We start from the raw sequence: 18301 nt of genomic DNA on the forward strand, positions 1-18301 counted from the left end.
TAATACCTTCACATTGCTATTAAAATTAACACACATTCTAGAGACAGGGTTGAAGAGAGTTTTCTGGTCTGCAGTTGTGTGGGGATACTGGAATTTTACATGCAGCCAGCAAAGGCTCCTACCCTCTTGCCTAAGAGGGGGGCTGTCGCTGCTGCTGGTCGGGCTGGGCGGGTCCCAGCGCCTGTGCAATGGATCTGGCAGGCGCTGGGACAAACGCATGCACATGAGTGGCGCTAGCACCGTGCATATGCTTAACACCGGCTTCTGGGAACTGCATTCACTGCAGCCCAGAGAAGCTGTGTAGGGCTGCCCGAAAGGCAGAGCAGCGGCTTCCACTGGAAGCCGCTCTCTGCTAATTGCAGCCCGAACTGGCAGTCCTGTGCGTGACTGGCAGGTGGCGCTTCCAATGGGAAGCCATCTCCAGCCACAGTGCAGCCAGTGCCGTCACAGACGGCAGCTGGCTCACTGGGGTGGCGGATGTTACTGAGGAGGGCTGCATCCCCAAGGTAATATCCGCCACTGCACAAAATACAGACGCATTGTCAGGACAGTCAGCTCGGAGTCCCAGCAGTGCGAGCGATCATGCTGCTCAGTGATTTCACATCTCCCATTCTGGGATCAACATAATCACTGGTGATCCCATGTACCCAATCCCCAATAAGTGAATAAGAATTCCATCCCATAAAGCCCATAATTCACATTAATACTGAGCAAATTACCCTCCCCACCTTAAATTAATGGACATTGTGAAGATACCACTATTATATTAAATATACCTCATCATTAAATCAATAGTTCTCACCCAGTGTTAAATCATTTACCCCACCACACCAATAAATAGTCCAGCCCCCATCCCCCATTAAATTAACCCTCAGCACACTAAGAAATCGCCAAGCCCTCCCTCCAATTACATTAAAATACTAACTCACAAAATAATAATAAAATTAATAGCTCAGTCATCTCCCCTATTACATTATATGGGTAACCCCCACTACACTAATAAATTAATAAGCATATCCTATTATATGAATAGGTCCCCTCTCCCCATCCCCTCCACACTTACCTTCTTTTATCCTGCTCGAGCTTTAAAGTGACATCATGATTCCAGCAGGGGGGCCTGGCTGTTCCTGGCTGCAGCCTCCACAGAGGTCTGGGGGCGGAGCCATCATAGAGAACCGGGGGCGAAGTTTGGCTGCATGTCATGTAAGGGGAGGAGCAGCAGGGTGCAAGCTCGATGACAGACAGCTGAAGATGGCTGCCGGCGCTACTGTAATTACACTCCGCGGCCGCCGCCACTGGTAAAGATTCAACAGCCGAGAGCAGGGAGCACTTCAAGTACAATCAGAGGTGTATCTACCCCCTGGCTGCAGAATGCACCGCCGCAGCGCCCCCCCTCGGCCGGCGCCCCTGGCAAATGCCATCCTGGCCAAGGGGTAGATACGCCCCTGTCTCCCGGGGGGGTGCCTAACCCTAACCTCCCCCCAGGGGTGCCTAACCCTAACCCCCCCTTTCCCTAGCCTAACCCTAACCCTCCTGGGAGTGGGGGGGTGCCTAAACCTAAGTCCCCCCCCGGGAGCTGTCTGCGCCCGCCGCCCGGCTTAACTTTGTTCAGTATGCCGGGCGCCATGCTCCCAGCATAGGTAAAATGACAGGCGTCGGGATTTCGATGCCTATCATTAGACCCCTGCCGGGATTAGACAGTTGGGAGGCCTGTGGCCGGCATTTCGACCGTCGGCTTCCTGACTGCATCCCATACAAACAATGTACATAATAACAGTACAATACAACGCAAATCAGTAAAATGACAAACTAGACAGGACGAGGCTATGGGGCAAGGGTATGGGAACTCGCTATCTTGTAGCGCATGTGGAGGCAACGTCGAAAGAATGGGAGGCAGTTCGGCATTCGATGAACCTGTACTCAGTCACTGAACATGACTTACAGTAGAAAAAAAAAAAAAAAGAAGCACAAGTGACATGGATAAGATAAGAAGAGAACAAGAGGAAAGAGACCATGAGAGCTCACATACTAAAGGGAAGAGATGACCATTTGTAGGGTGAAAAGAAGAAGAACATGTGAAAGGTAAGTGGAGATTCAGAGGAGACAAGGTAGGCCTAAAAGAAAAGGTGTGAAGCAAAGTAGAAAGTATGACTTGGTGAAGGAACGCATTACAGAGGTATTAAAGGTTTCGTGGTTATTTAACTGTAGGGCTAACATTCTATACAACCGCTAACATAATTCATCTTTAAAGGACAAGAAAGATGTTCATCTCTTTTGTTCAGTGTAGTTCATGAACATTAAAAACATTGAAAGCAGGCTTACAAACCACTGCTGGCGAGAGGATAAAAAGTAGACAACTGTAAAGCACAACGGAATATGCTGTGCATATAATACATTTTAAGAAATATGTAAATGTGAATAATACATAATACATTTTTTACATTCACACAAACACAATTCACACAACCATGTTTGAGTTGTTGTCACAATGTTTTCAGAATTGTTTACAACAACATATGCGAATGAACATTCACACTGCTTTACCACTATACATACAGGAGATGGCAGCAGAGCATCATTCTAATAGTGTGCTGCTGGTTTTTTTCTCAAGCGATGCATTCTGTAGGTGCACAGGGTATATATGAGTGAAATGGTAAACACATATGTGTTAGCAATCTAAATCTCACCAGAACAGCACCACCCTGATCATTCCTGAGCATTTTATTTCAGCACTTACAATTATTCAATAACCTTTCTATACAAAAGCTAAACATTGGAATACACCCTTTTTCCAGGAAAACAGGACATATCTTTATATTTATAAATATATTTATTATTAATTAGTATGGATTTATTGAGAGTAAACTGAACTACAGCATGTAGTTTAAAAAAACAAACAGAAAAAAACAACTCAACTGTATTTTATAATCCACAAAACAGCTAAACAAAACCAATACTATAAAATAAAAAATAAGGCCTAAGGCTGGGAACACACCTGCTCAATATTGGTCTGATTTGGCCTATTTAGCCAAATCGGAATGAGAAAATGGACATACTGTATTGTGCAGTGTGTATGCCTGATTTGCACGCTCCAGCGTTCGCATGAGCTATTGTGTGATTGGCTGTGCAGTATGGTCAATCACACGATATCGCATGCAGTGCCATACATATTAATGAAAGACAGAACAAGTGATCATTCCGTCGCTCATTAAATCGTGTAGCGTGTACTGGCAATGCGATGTCCAGGGTGAAGGCAATTCGCCCTGAACATTGGCACAATTGTCAGTCGTTCAGGTGTGTACCCACCTTAAGGAGATATAAGGGTTTCCCCAACACTAAAGCTGGGTACACACTAGGTCGACGGGTCAAACTATAGTGTATACACATCTACCAATTCATCTGCCCAATGTACCGGGCTTGACAGCTCAAATGGGTGGGCACTTAAATCGCCTGCCTAGTTGAGCTGTCAATCACCGCCGGGTCCCGCAGCATGTGTACGGGCGATCGGCGGGACGCCCGTACACACCAGCAGATGACCAATATAAATTTCAGATATATCGGTCACCTGCTGTGCTGCACAGCAGATCGAATATGTCTGTGAACGACGTTGTTCACAGACATATTTGCAGTACACACCCGGCGATGCACTATAGATATATCGCCCTTTCAATGGAACAGGCGATATATCTATCAGTGTGTACCCAGCTTTAAGGTTCAAATTGAAATAGAAGAGGACTTTCCAGCACTGGGAGGGAAAGAAATAACAGTGACAAATGTATAGTATTAAGTAACAGTCAGGTTTGGAAACAAAAAAGAAACAAGACAGGTTTACCAATGAACACTGGAGCTGAAATCAAACATTGTTGATTATCAACAATGACAAGAGAACTTGCCATATATACAATGTTTACAGGAGTCTATAGATTGTGTCAACCTATTCTCTGATGTCACATGTATAAAATACAGACTTCTATACAACGTGATTCAGCTCAATCAATTCTTTTAACTAGTCCGTTGCTTAATATTTATTCTCCAATTTCAAAGGTTTCTACCCATAGTTAAATAATACTACTTTTCTGTATTTATGTATTTGACATGTTTCATCTTCACTAAAAGAGAGATTCATTAAAAAAAAAAAAAAAAAAAGTCAAACTCCCTTTAAGGGCCTTTATATTTTGAATTTCATGACACTGTACCTGTCATTAAACATTTGTGAATTGCACAAAGTAAAAAAGAATGACAAATTAGAGGGTTTTTCCTATCCTCAATTATCCATGAATGTATTAGGGACAAAGTTTCCGTCTTGCAGGACAGGGGTCAGAGGGCAGTCTTCTACATAAAAGGAGGACATACATATCTGTTTACCGTTGTGCTTAAATAAATGCTTATTCAGATAACAAAACAGTAGGACAAAGGAACAGAGCTTTAAACCCAATAACTCTAACCTCAACTAAATAAGGATGCATTGAGTTCTTTATCCAAGTTATCTTTAGATGAAAGGCCTGCAGGCTTCAAAGGTATCCCATAGCTCCACGGTTTGAGAGGAAAAAATAAAAGCATTATTTTAATACCTCTAAATATCATCTGTCTTTGTCACCTGATGGAGAACTATAGTATAGTATGTAACATGTAAAACAGTGTACTAGACTAATTGCTCTCATTCTTTTATGCACACAAGCTCTCATAATTACTTCCAAGTGTATTTCAAGGTCACACCTACAGTACTTCATAGTTTTGGAAACAACCCCGTAAAAGCAGTCTGCTTTTGCAGGATGGCAGATAAACTAAACAAGGTTGGGAACAGTAGAAATGTTACATCCATACTATTAATACTTTAAAACCACCCCCTTAATGAATGTCATTTTTTTATTTTAAAATGCTGCTCATTGTAATATAATGTATTGCTTAATCATGAGTTAGGAACAATCAGAACAATCTTTATTACATGTCACTTTTTTGTTTGTAAATATTTTAATTATTATTGTCAAAGAGCACTTAGAAATGTCCTTTGAGGAACATCAGAACTGTATTTATTACATGTGTTTGAGGCTTTACATTTAGGTATGTGCTTTACATCAGAAGTGCACATGAATTGTACAAAATGCAGCAATTTCAACCAATTGGCCCTGAGTGATAGTGTCTCTCTAACTTATTGGGAATGAATGGTATATAGATAGACATTCCACCCCTATATGGAAGTCCCGTATAGTTTTGCCAGGCCAGGTGGGACAGCCCAGTACTCCGGTGTGCATTCAATAGGTCATGGGGGCTATTGTTATATAAATAGTTAATAAATAATTTGAGGGTGATTAACATTAATGATTGATGTCATTCACTTGGGCATTGGGCAGGCAGTCACTTTGATGCTCCTGTAATCACATTATAACGCCACTCTGAAGGGGAGTTTCTAGAGAGGAGGGGGCCCGTGTGCAGTCTGCGACACGGGCCCCCTCCTCTCTGCCCGGCAGCTCACTGAGCTGTGCGCGGCCAGCACCGGAGTTATACCTCTTTTCCACCAAAAACCCTGGTCCGACCTGGGTTTTTGGATATGGTTCCAACCCAGGTCAGACCCCATTTACACTGCACCTTCAATCTGGGTTACTCCCAGGTCAGCCCTGTTCACGCTGATCTCAGGTCTGCCCTGCTAAACCTGTGAGGTCATAAAAAGTGGGAGGTAAATGCTCCACAACCACCAATCAGCTTATTTTAGGCATGACCAGGGTCGGATAACCGGGGTTGCACCGTTTACACTGCACCATTACCCAGGTCCATCCTGGGTCCAACCCTGGTAGCTACCTGGGTTAGATTGCTGGGTCACTTAACCTGGGTTATTTTTCAGGGACCCTTTTACACTGAGCTGCAACCCGGGTAGACGCAGCAAAAACCCAGGCTTTTGCTCTGGTGTAAAAGGGGTATTATAGACTCTGGGCCTGATTCAGACCCGCTCGAGAGCGCTGAGCGCTCGCAAGCAGGTCGATGTTGCCCAAGCCGTCGTTATGGGTCTCGCACCAAAGGGGGCGTGCTGTCGATGGTGATTGACAGCACGCCCCCTTTGGTGGGCGTGCCAGGGGCGTCGCTGCCCAGACGGAGGCGTTCCCATGGGAACGCCTACCATCTGGGGCCGGCCCCACTGACATCACTAGTGATGTCAGTGGGAGTGCTTTTGGCTCTGATAGAGCCAAAAGCACTCCAGGGCTTGCGGCAGATGAGACCCTACCGCAAGGGTCTCGTCGCAAGCCCGATGGTCTTGACCATCGCGACCATCATTTTGGCCGCTCGCTATAGCTGTGGGTGGTCACCTACAGCTATGCGAGCGGCCAGGAGGCCGCTCTTAAATTCAAAGGGACGGCCCTGATTCAGAGCGAGCACTCTGTCAGAGCTTCCGGCTCTGAATCAGGGCCTCTGGGCACTAGAGTGTGCCCAGAACCTATAGTGATGCACAGGTCACCGGGAAAATGGCCGCGGCGGCCATTTCCCCTGTACTGCGCATGCGTAAACGACGGAAAAATGGCCACCGGGGCAATTTTTCAGTTGTTTTACAGCGCCGGACACCCGCACCGATGTGGGACTCCGGAGAGGTAAGTAATATAATGGGTGCAGGGTCCCCCTGGACCCAGGGACCCGTGTTCCCCGCACCCATTATAGATACCCCCCTGCAACTCTGTCCTATTACCTTGACTGCAGCAAAATAAACTACAGGCAGGTGAAGTAGCAATGTGATGCACAATAAACACATCAGGATATAGTCGATCATTCTTATAAGGATCTAAATCGTTGTCATTTTAAGTTAAAATGGTGGAAACCCTCCTTCATTGGTCTGTTGGGAGTATATGCTTGTAATTTTAATATACAATTTTAATATAGCACAATATGATACAACTACCATTCATATCACCATGAAAAAAGAAACAGGAATAAATGTAACAAGCAACATGTAGCTGTCTACAGTGAGCAATAATCAATGAGCAATAATCAGTGGGTCTATAAGGAAAGTAAACCACATTCTACTCACATTATAAGGCAATGAGCTCTAACAAAAGGTATTAACAGGTTTAATAATTAACCACTACTGAGAATGGGCCCCACATTTAAGATTTGTTTACCCTATCTCTTGATAAATGGCTTATCAAAAATGGACTTTGGTTACTGTATCATAAAGGGGGCTGGTTACCCTCCCAAATTAGGTTGGTCCATTCAGACATTTAGCAAAGTATATAAAATAAAAACAACCAAAATTTAATTGATCAGGTCTCTTAAAAAAATAAATAAATATAAGAAAATAATCAAAAGAAAATGTGGGAAGATTTTAGGAACTTAAGCTGCAGGATCAGAGTAATATTACTTTGGCCTAAAAATACACTAGTTTATCGCTGGAAATTATTAAAATACTGTCTAATTGCAAATCTCAGTCGTATAGAATACAAAACTAGACAGATCCACAAGAACTCCACCTTTATTGTGACAGATGACTAAAAATACAAATATTTATAAAATTAATGGAAATAGGAGACAGCTCTAGACATTACCTTAAAGGCTGTTTTATAAAGAAAACTTACAAAAGGTTTAAAGAAAGGACTGGAACACAGAATCCGTTTTTTGAGTGGATGATCTCTACATAAAACCTAATTAAAGATTACTGTGAGCTGTAGACTAGAAATACGAGCACATACTAGAAACAGACAAATCTCAGGTGCACAACTCCAAATTACTAATAATATATAAATGCAATAAAATTTTGCAATCAATAGAGGTTTTTAGCATAATCATGGCCAAGGTTAACCTATTTAGGGTAGGTCCCTAACATACTAGGGTTCAAATCCAGAGCGCAGGACACCCCCAAACTAGCCCAGCTAAGCCACCCCAGGGCACCGCCATAGTAAGAAAAGTGCAGTGTAGAAGGGATAGTTAAGAGCAGCCACAGCTGCATATAAAGAATGAAAATAAAAAAGTGAAGTACAAAGGTTAAAATGTGTTATAAAAGAAAAATGTGTTATAATGCGGTGACCTGAAACAGATCAACCAAAGCAATCCAGGGGGACCTACGCCCCAAAATTGAACACATACTAACCTCAAAAGTTTGTAGTACATGATGTATGAAGACTCTTGTGCTGCTTGTACCCCAAGGAGGCTGCTCGGTGTGCACTTTACATCCTGAAGGTATAGACCCTGTAACCTTCACCTGGTTACAAGCAGGCTGTGCTAGACTAACTGAAGAACAGAGACCAGTTTCTGTCTTTAAACCAGGATGAAGGAGGAGCAGACACTAAGCACACAATGAAAGTAAACTGCTCTAGATGCTTAGTGTAGACCAAAACATTCAAAACTACCGCCTACCTCATACACAGACAGACACCAGGACATGCACCGTTCACCACCTCCTAATACAGACACTAGGATATGCACCACTCACCACCTCCTAATACACAGGCACTAGGACATGCATCTGTCACCCTCTCCTAATACAGACACCAGGACATGCACCTCTCACCACCTCCTAATACACAGATACAAGGACATGCATATGTTACCTTCTCCTAATACAGACACCAGGACATTCACCTCTCAGCACCTCCTAATACACAGATACAAGGACATGCACCCCTTCCACCTCCTTATACAGACACCAGGACAAATACAGATACCAGGACATGCACCTCTCACCACCTCCTAATATACAGATACAAGGACATGCATCTGTCACCTTCTCCTAATATAGACACCAGGACATGCACCTCTCACCACCTCCTAATACACAGATACAAGGACATGCACCTCTCACAACCTTCTTATACAGACACCAGGACAAATACAGATACCAGGACATGCACCACTCACCAACTCCTAATACAGACACCAAGACATGCACCTCTCACCACCTCCTAATACAGACACCAGGACACGCACCTCTCACCACCTCCTAATACAGACACCAGGACACGCACCTCTCACCACCTAATACACAGATACTAGGACATGTACCTCTCACCACTTAATAATACAGATACAAGGAGATGTACCGATCCCCACATTTTATTACAGAGACCAGGACATGCACCACTCACCATCTCCTAATACAGACACCAGGACATGCACCACTCACCAACTCCCCAATACAGACACCAAGATATGTACTGCTCACCACCTCATAATATAGACACCAGGACACGCACCTCTCACCACCTTATAATAGCAGACAATAGGACATGCACTGCTCGCCATCTCCTTATACAGACAAAGAAACATGCAACTCTCACCACCACCTAATACACAGACACCAGGACATGTACCTCTCACCAGGGGCGTATCTATAATGGGTGCAGGATGTGCGGTGCACATGGACTCCTGGGTCTAGGGGGCCCCGCGCCACACACCCTGCACCCATATTATCTAATACTTACCTCTCCGAGGTCCTGCGTCATGTGTCTCAGCCCTGCAGCCTTCGCAGCATTTTTCCAGCATCTTGTGCAGTGAGGAAATCGCCGGGGAAATGGCGGCCGCTCCATTTCCTCGGGGACTTGTGCAAGCACAGTAGACTCTGGGCACACTCCAGTGCCCAGAATCTGATGCTGCTGTCAGTGGTGAGATGCGTCAGTTTGCTGCCGTCTGCCAAGAGAGGAGGGGCCCCCGGACAGGGAATGAACACGGGCCCCCTCCTCTCTTAATACACCCCTGTCTCTCACCACCTCCTAATACAGATACTATGAACCCCTCACCACATCCTAATTAGAGATGAGCGGTTCGGTTTCCCTGGAAACCGAACAATCCCAAACTTGGGCGTACAGAGTCTAATCGCGTCCCAGTTGGGAATCACTTTGGGCTTCCAAGGAGAACGGAGTCCTGAATCTGGTCTTCTCGCAATTCGGAACTTAGATTTAGAAACCGGATCTTGCATGTTTTGGATTACATTTTGGACCAACCCTCGTGATTTTAGGTGTTGGGAGGTGATAAAAATTTATTGGAAATGAATGTCAACGATGTTAATACTAAAGAAACAAAAAACAGGTAAAAATTAAACGATTATAGCTGTTTTAATAAATGTTTAAAGAAATCCAAAACCAAACCAAAACACTTGAGGGTGGTTTTGCCAAAACAAAAACACGATGATGATTTAGAACCAAAACACGGGGGTCTGCGCACATCTCTACTCCTAATACACAGACACCAGCACATGCACCTTTCACTGCCTCCTAATAAACAGACAGCAGGGCATGCATCTCTCACCACCTCCTAATACAGATGCCTGGATATGCACCGCTCATCACCTAGGAATACAAAGATACCAGGGAATAGGTTTACTAAGCATCAGCTTTTTCAAGCCACCGCTTCTCAGCGGGTTTAACCCGGAAACTAGAACAGCAATGATACTGAAAACAAAAAATACACCTTGAGTTGTTTTTCATATTATGGGTAAACACGCTGAAATTGCAATTTCGACCAGGACATGTATCTTTCATATTGTCTCTAATTTCCAGAAAAGTTCAGGTTTTAATTATTATTCCTGGAACATTGCGATTACCTTTTTTAACATTTATTAACATTCATTTATGGCTCATTCTTTCTATGGCAAAGTTGTGTCAGTTACAAATAAAATAAATTTTGAATTTATAAATTGCCCAACAATTTTTAACACTATTAAGGGGCTATTATTTGATACCAATTATAAGGCCACATATGCATTAATAGTCACAATACATATTGTACTGCATAGAGACCTATCTAGACCAATGCAGGGCAACTAAAGGTAATGCAATCTAACCCAGAGCTTCCAATTCATACTTTAATTCCAGAAGAAGGTATGAAAAGAGGATGTGAGTGGGGCTTCATTACTCAATTTATAATTCAATGAACATGGCTCGGTATGTAATGCCACAAATCATGTTATCGCACCCTGTTTACTCATCCACTGGTGACATTTTATTACACATACCAACCAACTTCAAAGGCAGGCAAGTGGCACTGTCTCTCAGGAATTGAGAAGTCTCTCAGACATTGAAGGAGAATAGACAATACGTTACTGTAGTGTAGAACTACATTTTATATTCTTTAGCCTGTGTAGATGATTAGCCGGTGTTTGGAGGGGAATTTCGACTTACTAGCTTGTCTAGCCAGCCATTTGTTAACCTAATGCATTGCTGCTATCATCATTATGTGAAGTGCCTAACAACAAGAATAATAATAAAGCAGTGGCAGATTTTGTCTAGGGGCTGCGAGGCTGCAGCCCCCCCAGTAAAATCAGCCACCTCAGTGTAGTCAGTGCAGTACGTGACTGCAGTCTCTCCACTGTGACTGGCAGTGGCTTCCTATTGGAAGAGCCATCTACCAGTCAGATACACAACAGGCAGTTTCAGGGGTAGGTGTCTCCTCCCCCTGGGACTGCCAGTCTGGGCTGCTACTGCAGAGAGTGGTTACCAGGAGGAAGCCGCTACTCTGTCTTTCAGCCAGCCTTACCCTGCTCCTTGGGGCTGCAGACGATGCGCGGCTCCTACCCGGCTCCTAGGAGCATGCGCGGCTACACGGCGGTGAGTCACCCTCAGGGTGAGTCCTTTCGGCGGCAGCAGCGCCCCTCCTCTAAGAGGGTAGGAGCCACCGTTGATAATAAGTGACCCCCTATTGAGACATAGGGATGTTAATCTGGGCAATACCAAGTATGACACTCTTACATGCACCTGCTCAAAAGCCAGATAGGTATCATTGGAATTTGTATTAAAATTCTGGCAACTATGCAATACATAGGAATCAGGACACATATCCCAACCCCACAAAAAAAGTTTCTGTCTCCACTTCTGAGTTTTACATAAAAATAGAGATATGCGGTTCGGTTTTCCTGAAATATGAACACACCCAGACTTATACCCCTTTTACACCAAAGTCCAGGGTCTGACTCGGGATTTGGAACACGTTCCTAACCCGGATCAGACCCAGGACAGACCCCTTTTACACCGCGGCACCAACCCGTGCACCATTCACACCAGAGCCGGGTCTGCAGTGACCCAACCCTTCCGGCGTTGTATTGGACACTTGGAGATGATGTAATCTCCAAGAACCGCTAAAGCCGACCACACTGGAACAGAGTCTGCAGTGGCCCGGCTCTTCCGGCGTTGCAGAGGACACTTGGAGATGATGTCATCTCCAAGCACCACTGAAGCTGGCCACATTGCAGACCCGGCTCTTCCGGCATTGCAGAGGACGCTTGGAGATGATGTCATCTCCAAGCACCACTGAAGCTGGCCACACTGCAGACCCGGCTCTTCCGGCATTGCAGAGGACGCTTGGAGATGATGTCATCTCCAAGCACCACTGAAGCTGGCCACACTGCAGACCTGGCTCTTTTGGCGTTGCAGTGGATGCTTAGAGATGATATAATCTCCAAACGCCACTTAAGTCGGCCAATCAGGCAGCATGCGGCACGATCCGGGTCACCGTGACCCGGATTGCGCGGTTTACACTGCAGGGTGACACAGGAACGACCCATGGCTGACCCTGCAAGCTCCCCTAGTTGGATACCTGGGTTCCTGGACCTGGGTGGATCCGTTTACACTGTCAAAAATCCAGGGTTGATGCGCATTCACGTGCATCAACCCGGGATTTTCAGGACGGTATAAAAGGGGTATTAGAGGTTCCAAGTCAAATCAAGTGCCAGTTCGGAAACATTTTAGGGTTTTGAGTGGAACAGAGGACCTCATTCAGAGTCGGTTGTTGCAGCTGCACGGTCGTAGGGGAAAGGGGCCAGATATGCAAATGAAGCCATCACAAGTTGCGGTCCTAAGATGAGATCGTTTGCTGAACGACCGAGGGTAAGAAGCGGCCGTAAGACTAAATCACGCCCCCTTCTCGATCACATCACACGTCATCTCCTGGGATATAAGGATTAATCGCGAGCATCGGGAACCATCGGAGCTGGTCGTAGAGCTTAAGGTTGACCATACCCTCTCTTAAGCACTACGATCAAGTCAGTGTACAAACCTCCCATGTCACGTGTGCCATGACACTACTTTGTTAATTATGCACTCCCATTAAACGCCATTCGCATAATTAGGCACGCCTGCGATCGGATCTCCACTCCCCTGTTTTCAAGCACCTTCCCCTGTTACCACCCACAAACGGTTCATTCTGTCACTCAAACTAACGACCTGGCTGTGTTCAAGGAGAGAGAAATTTCTGATCGTAACAGCTAGTTTGCACACGCGCATTGCGAACTTTACGCATGCGCAGTTTAGCGAACATCGGTGGCGTAGACCGTGCGGCCGCAACGACCAACTCTGAATGAGGTCCAGAGTCCTGGCTCGGGTCTGCTGTCATTTCATTACTCGGGTTTTGGATTGCATGTAAACAGGTCCAAAATACATGATTTTTGCTGTTTTTATATTTTTTTTTAATAGATTTTTTTTAGAAGGAATTGAAAACGAAACCGAAACACTCGAGAGTGGTTTTGCCAAAACTCGATGATGAATTAGAACCAAAATCAAAACACGATGAGGAATTAGAATCAAAACATGGGGGTCCGCGCAAATCTCTACTTAAAAATACAGGTATGGAGGGTATCGGTATGTAAGGGGTTCAAATCCCGACAGCGCATGCCCGGCAGGGGTGAAGATCCCGACTGCTGCTAAAGGTAAGTAACCCTAATCTCCCCCCCCCTAACCCTCCCTTGGGGGTGCCTAACCCTAACCTCGCCCCCCCAGTGCGTAACCCTAACCTCACCCCGCCAGTGCCTAACCCTAATACCCCCTCTAAGTGCCTAAACCCAACCCCCCCTTCCCCGCTGCCTAAACCCAAGTCTCCCGGGGGGGGGGCCTAACCCTAACCTCCCCCCGGAGGTGCCTAACCCCCCCCTTTCCCTAGCCTAAACCTAACCCTCCCGGGGGGGTGCCTAACCCTAAGTCCTCCCCAGGAACCCTAAACCTAACCCTCCCCCCCCAGGGGCTGTCCGCGCCCGGCTTGCCTTCAATTGGGATGCCGGAGTCAGGGTTCCGGCGTGGGTAAAATGACAGGCATCGGGATTTCGACGCCTGTCTTTTGTACCTTGCCGGGATTAGACAGTCGGGAAGCCGGTGGTCGGGATTGCGTCCGTCAGCTTCCCGACTGCTTCCCGTATGAAGGACATGCACCCACATCATTCACTCAAACCTTTGTAATAACACATAACCTGCTCAGTATTATGAATAAAAACGTTGTGCTTCTTCTTCTATTAATCTGAAGCATTTGATAGGTATAAAGCCTCATTCCTGACATGGTGCCAGGATTTTCAAATGTGCTCTCATATTACACGGCCACTGAGATAGGACACGGTAGTGAAAGTATCAAATGTGTGTGACTCTGAAAAGTCTATTCACAGTCACATGCCAGCAGAGGAGTGTGAGATACAACAGTGTGTCTGCAATACCCATTACTTTACATGACAATCTCTCTGTTCTTAAAGGGAAACTTTATGTATGTTCACTAAAATAAAAGCAAACTACTATTTGCACTGTAAAGATGAGCTGCCAGTAGTGCAACATCATTATCTTGCAAAATAACATGTTTATTATACTTTTTGTAGTAATATTTTAAAGAACTTTTTGGAGCGCTGCAGAACATTACACTGTCTAGCCACACTGACATATATTTTGCAAAGCACCTCATAAATACAAAAACATACATGCCTACTTTTCCTAACTCACTTCTGGGAGAAGCACTTTGCAGGAGAATATCATACTTGCTGACTCTCCCTGAATGTCAGGGAGACTTCCTGAAATAGTGGTAATCTTCTTGACTCTCTACAAAATGTAGCAATCTCCTTGAGGCCAAGCTGGGTGTGCACAACCCAGTGATGACATCATCACTAATGGTTACATGAGTGGCTGTGTGCCCAAAGAAGTTTGCTGATTTACTTTAGATGTTAAGTTGGGTACACACTAAGCAATATATCGGACGAAATATCGTTTCGGCACAAATCGTAATGATTTATCGGCCACATCGCTCAGTGTGTACGCACTATCGCTCGTTTACGAGCATAGTTTGTCGCATCTTCTGATCTCCTGCGCAAGCACAGCATATCAGAAGGTCCAGCAGCCGACACTCTACCTCTGGATGTAGCGGGGGAACGATATATCGGGTGGTCGTACACCAGATCACGCAGTGTGTGCGTTAATAAGTGTATGGCCTACAGAGCACTCTGCAAGCTTTCTGTGACCACTGCAAATTATGTTATTTTTTTCAAATTTTTTTGGTGCAAACACATCACATTTGTACGGAGATCTGGTCAAAATTTCGTCATTGACTTCAGGTCGACAAACGATATGTCGGCATTAGAAATGTCGACATGTTCATAATGTTAGCATTTAACATGTCGACACCATAATGTCAACTTATTTTGCTTATTTTTAGGGTTGGGTTAAAAAGCTAAAAACTGCATGTTGACATTCTGGTCATGTCGGCATATTGGTTGTCGACATAAAGCCCATTCTAACTGTCAACATTCAGTACAGTACATTCTGAATGTCGACTCCTTATAACACAAACATTTGTTTCTTACCCCCTTTATCTGCCTGTTATATCATTTGGAAAATGAAAACAAAAATATCAGAGCTGTCCTAGATTATAAATAATAATAATAATAATAATGTTATTTATATAGCAGTTTTGCTAATAGAACTCAAAGTGCTTTACATTTGCCTTTACAGCACAAAATACAAAAATAAGCTTAACAAGGGACATTAGTGAAATGCTTGGGTGAATAGGTAATGCTTGAGTCTAGTTATGAAGGAATCTAGAGTGGAGGCCTCTCGACCTGTGCGGGGAAGCGAATTCCACAAAGTCAGAGCCACAAAGCTGAAAGCTTGACCCCCAGATGAATTCAGGGAGATTCTAGGTACTGTTAAATAGTTCTTCGTCAACAGATCGCAGTAATCAAGTGTGACAGTAAGGGATCTGAAGCTGCTTCAAGTACCTTGGGCCCTGATTATGTGGTATACAATCGGGAAGCCTGCTGCCTTAATACTTAAAGCTTTCAGTTCCCAGGATGCATTGGGTCCACTCTCTCTATACCCCGCTCCCCGAGCCAGAGGCACTTCAGTTGGGCCAGGGGAGGATAAGAGAGAAGAAAGACTGGAACACTCAAGAATCACACTCACGGAGGAGACGGGAAACCGGTGACCAGTACGATAGCTCATATGAAGCCAGGTGCGTCAGGGCGGGTGCCCTGAGGACCCTATGGAGTTCGAAGAAAGACAATTAACAGAAGGTAAGTTCTTACCATAACTTTTTTTCTTCTTCAGGGTCCATAGGCTCCACAGGGAGACCTTGGGGATGTCCCAAAGCAGTCCTTTTAAGGTTGGGGACGCTCCTGCGCTGAGAGGAGAATCCGGCGCCCAAAGGAAGCATCCCGAGAGGCGAAGGTATCAAATGCATAGAACCTTAGAAAGGTCTGAATGGAAGACCACGTGGCCGCCTTACAAAGCTGAACAGCTGAGGTGCCACAACGAGCTGCCCACGAGGGACCCACAGACCGAGTAGAATGAGCCTTAATAAAAGTCGGAACAGGCAGGCCTGCCTACGTGTAAGCTTCTGAGATAGTGTTACAAAGCCATCTAGCCAAAGTTTGTTTATTTGCTGGCCATCCCTTCTTGTGAAATCCATAGAGCATAAACAAGTAGTCTGCTTTCCGAAGAGAACTGATACGGTCCACATAAATCCTGAGGATGACAGGAGAGCGCACCCAATTCTGACACCCTCCTGGCAGATGCAATTGCCAGAAGAAAAAGAATCTTAGCTAGAACCACTTAAGTTCCACTGAATCTAGTGGTTCAAATGGAGGACCCTGGACGGCCCCATGAACTACTGCCAAATCCCAAGGAGCCACTGGTGGAACAAAGGGAGGTTGAATCCGGAGGACACACTGGGGGAAGGTGTGGATATCCGGAAGCGGAGCAATTCTACGTTGGAACCACATTGAGTGCAGAGACATGCACTTTCAACAAGACCACTCATAGGCCGAGGTCCAATCCAGCTTGAAGGAATGCCAGTATTCTGGAAATTCGAAACACCTGAGGGTCGTAATCTCTTGTACGACACCACTGGAAATATGTATGCCACACTCTGTGGCAGATCCTGGCGGAGGTTTACGCGCTCTAAGCATCCTGTTGAGGACGGTGCTAGAGAATCCCTTGAACCTTAGGAGGGATGTCTCAAGAGCCACGCCGTCAAAGACAGATGATCCAGGTCCTGGTAAAGGCAAGGACCCTGAGACAACAGGTCCAGACATTGAGGCAGCAGAAATGGAGTGAAGATGGAGAGACTCTGAAGATCTGAGTACCAATGACGTCTGGGCCAAGCTGGAGCCACCAGCAGGACAGTGCCTCCGTCTCGCTTGAACTTCCGAAGAACTCGAGGAAATAGGTACGCAAACCGGAAGGTCCATTTTACTGGCAGAGCACTGACCTGTTTTGGTTCGGCATCTCTTGTTCTGTACCCGCACACAGGCAACTTGTGATTGTGTCCGGAGGCCATGAGGTACACCTTTGGGAGACCCTACTTGTCCACTAGGAGTTGAAATACCTCTTGGTGAAGAGACCATTCCCCTGGATGCACGTCATGACGCAGTGTCTGGTAGGAAATAGTGCTACATACGCTGACCCTGGGGAGAGTACGCTGACCTGCGGAGAGGTATGCAGGGGGACCGGACCACGCGCTATCCTGGAGGAACTGCGACAGCACAATTAGAAAATGTCCGCTGGAGACCTCAGAGGGGGCGTGTCCGGAGGAGGAGAGCAGCTCAGGGAAACGAGACCGCAGTGGAAAGGCGCGCTGAGCTGAGGGGAGGAACTACTTAAAAAAGGGAAGCTGTGTCCCCTGGCCGGTTATTAACCCCTGGGGCGCTGGTTTCCCGCACCAATATGCCCCTGGTGGCCAAGTGGAGCGCGATGGCCGGAGCCTGCGTCCACACTCAGCACCTCCAGTCAGTCCCCTGAGACCGGAGGTATCAACTGCCATTACGCGTGGGCGACCGCCTTACCTGTCCCCTGATGTCTGGGTGCAGTCTGGGTCCTCTCCAGCGGCCCTGGCTAGCGCTTAACCCCGGAACGCCCGCCGAGATCCCCAGATCAGTACTGACATCGATGCACCGGAGGGGTGACGGAGAGGCAGCGCAGACGTTCTATGGACAGTCTGCTGCTGCACGCTCTAGTTGCTTGTAAAAGTAAAATAAATAAAATATATAAGCTTTAGGGGCTGATGAACAGCCCCCCTGCAAAATGCTGACCCGACTCCGGCCAGGCACCAACGAAACTGAGGTGCCTCTGGCTCGGGGGCGGGGTATAGGGAG

Source organism: Taudactylus pleione, unplaced genomic scaffold (assembly GCF_031769625.1).
Source record: "Taudactylus pleione unplaced genomic scaffold, aTauple2 ptg000155l, whole genome shotgun sequence".
Lineage (NCBI taxonomy): Eukaryota > Metazoa > Chordata > Amphibia > Anura > Myobatrachidae > Taudactylus > Taudactylus pleione.